The sequence below is a fragment of the Gossypium hirsutum genome, chromosome A11, assembly GCF_007990345.1.
Source record: "Gossypium hirsutum isolate 1008001.06 chromosome A11, Gossypium_hirsutum_v2.1, whole genome shotgun sequence".
Classification (NCBI taxonomy): Eukaryota; Viridiplantae; Streptophyta; class Magnoliopsida; order Malvales; family Malvaceae; genus Gossypium; species Gossypium hirsutum.
In genome coordinates, this window is record NC_053434.1 from 67,911,569 (window position 1) to 67,915,042 (window position 3,474).

Genomic DNA, 3,474 nt, shown 5'->3' on the forward strand with positions numbered 1-3,474 from the left:
ACAAACCTTTTTCATACATTTATGAGCCATAAAAGACGATATTATAGTAGGCAATTCATTCGAATCATTAGACTCAATCCGAAGAACTTCACCATTCTGACATTTCAGCTCGATAATCTTTCATCTGCAATTCACAATTGCATCATGCATAGTCAACCAATGCGTACCCAAAATCACATCAAACCGATCCGACGGTAGAAGCTTCAAGTCAATCCGAAAACTGTAACCCCAAGTCATCAAATGAAAATTTCTACAAATTTTATCAACTAGAATAGATTTGCCAAGGGGGTTTGATACTTTAATTACAAACTCTATAGACTCAACATGTAAACTCTTTTTAAACACTAAATTCACATAGATATATGAAAGAGTTGATCTAGGATCAATCAACGCAACTATCTCAGTGTCAATGAGAGAAAAAGTACTAGTAATAACGTCAGGCGATGATGCCTCCTCACGTGCACGGATAGCATAAGCTCGAGCAGGTGCTCGTGCCTCAGATCTCACTTTAGTATCTCTAGTAGCACCTCGATTACCACTAGCATTCCTAGTATTTCGGGGTGGTCTACCTCTAGCAGACGTGTTGGTAATTTTTGCCAATTGATCTTTTTCAGCTATAGACCTTTTTTGGACAATCTCAGAGAAAGTGATCAAAAGATCCGCATCTAAAGCAAGCTCCGCTCTTAAGTCTACAATCACCATAATGTCACCTATTGCAATGTTTGCACTTAGGCCGAACATTCTTAACACTGCCCACACTAGCAACAAATGTCATTTCAGGTTTTGAGTGAAATTTTCTTGCATCTCTCTCTAATTGAAATTCCGCCAGTAGCAGTAGAGCGAGGATGAAAATCTCTGGATTTCTTTGATGTTGTCTAATGTGATTTTCCCGCAGATCTTGTAACACCCCTTACCCGTATCCGTCGCCGGAACAGGGTACGAGGTATTAACAAATTATAGTATATACTATTAAACAAAAGCCAACAAAAATATGGCGTGCAATTTGATCATTATAACATATGCCATTAACAATACAAACCAACTTCAAAGGCTTCGTACAAAATGATTAGTTTGATACTATAAGTAGTAATTTGAACCTAGACTATTATGACATCTAACAAAATAACTAAGTCTGCTATACATGCCATATTTCAAAATGTTGAGTTCAGATACCAAGAGTATTGATAGTGCGGGTGGATCTTCTACGATCTTTGACTCCTGTGCTAGCTGGACGACACTATAAGACAAAGGAGAGAAAAGAAAGTAAGCTTATAGCTTAGTAAGTAAGTATATAAATAACAAATAAGAAATCTAATATGTTTACAACATAACTCAATTATATCATATTTTTAATTTTATTGTTTACTCCAATTTGATCAAGCTGTCCCTCCTGCGTCATGATCACCAAATAAATCATAACTCGAGTTATGAAACTTGAAATTAAAATCCGTAAAATTTCCCTGAATCTAGACTCATAAAAATTCTTACTAATTTTTTTCTATAATTTTTGGTTTAGCCAATTAGTACAGTTTATTAGTTAAATTTTCCCTTGTTACACAGCTCAACTGATCTGACGTCTGTTCATTACGAATTGAATTTCTCTCAGTACACAATTCAAATAACCATGAAACCTGTTTCATTTAAAACTAGATTCAATAAGGAATTTATGAATATAAAATATATTTCTTAATTTGTTTTGTACAATTTTTAATGATTTTTAAAAGTTGAAACAGGGCATTTCATAGTCATCCTGAGCAAGTCTCACACAATTGTAAATATCTCAAAATATAGAATTCCTTTGCTTGCTATGTTTCTTTTATATGAAAATAGACTCATTAAGATTTAATTTCACATCTCATTAAACCTCTAATTAAATTCCTTATATTTTTGGTGAATTTTCAAAGTCACATTACTGCTACTGTCCAAAACAGTTTTAATGCTAATTTCATTCTTTCACACATTCTTTATACTAACCTCATTTTAACTTACATATATATATACTACAAATCATTTTCATCACATTTCATACATCACAAGTGTAGGTCTATGACTACAATGTCACCACAAAATCATTTTCATCACATTTCATACATCACAAGTGTAGGTCTATGACTACAATGTCACCACAAAACCATCCCGTTGAACAATTCGGAATAATCCTTGATACTTGATAGTTTCAGCACACAGCCCCACCATCATATCTCATTTAATTCGGCTCTCTTATACACATGGTGAACACTTAGTACAACTCATACGACCTAGCCGATTTATCTCGTAGCTCTCTTGTCTACATGGTGTCCTTCACTTGGAATCACTCATGTGACCTAGCTACATTTATCTCTCACGTAGCTCTCTTGTCTACATGGGATACATCCCGTATCACACATGTGACCTAGCTACATTTATCTCTCACGTAGCTCTCTTGTCTACATGGGATACATCCCGTATCACACATGTTACCTAGCTACTATATAGTATCTCGTAGCCTTCTTGTACACATGATGTGCACTCGGCACCATACATGTGACCTAGCTACGCTCCCTCTATTTTATTTGATTTTTCCGAACGTTCAACCGGGATCTCTCTCTCTATTATTTATTTCCATTCTTTCAATAGTCGATTTATACTTCAACATCAGCTAATATATATGTATAATAGGCTGAAATATAAAAATGTAAATGAAATCAATGTATTATTTATATACAAACTTACCTCGATGCAAAATATGGGAATTTTGCAATTTAGTCCAAAACTTTCTCCTTTCCTCGTTCGAGGTCGATTCCATGCCTTTCTTGATCTATAACAACATATTTAGCTCATTTAACACTCAAACTATTAATTTTAATCCAAAAATCACATTATACAAAAATTACATTTTTGCCCCCTAACTTTTACAAATTATGATTTTGCCCCAAGGCTCGAAAATTTAATTTCAGCCCTTATTCTTATGTTTAGTGACCTACTGATCATTTTTCTCTTCTATGGCAACATCAAATTCTCACTCTAACACATAGTTATGAACAATAGGTATTTTTATCGATTTTGCCATTTTGCTCGTTTTTGTTAAAAATTGCTTAGAAAAGATCCTTCCCCTAACTTCAAACATTCATATTCTACCATCAAACAACAAAATACATGCCTATCATTCATGGGTAAATTTTTAAACATAAACCCTAACTCGAACTAATGGTAGAAATAAGTAAACCGAGATACAAGGATTTCAAAAATGTGAAGAACATTAAAAACGGGGCTTGAATTCACTTACTATGAAGCTTGAAAGTTGAAGAAACCCTAGCTATGGAGGAGAGAAATTTTTAGCAGCAAATAATGAAGATGATAACCAATTTTGTGTTATTTTTCCCATTTTATTTCATTTAATATACAAATGACCAAAATGCCCTTACTACTAAACTTTCAAAAAATTCCCTCCATGTCCAAATTTTGTCCATAACTTAAGAATGGGTCAAATTTCTA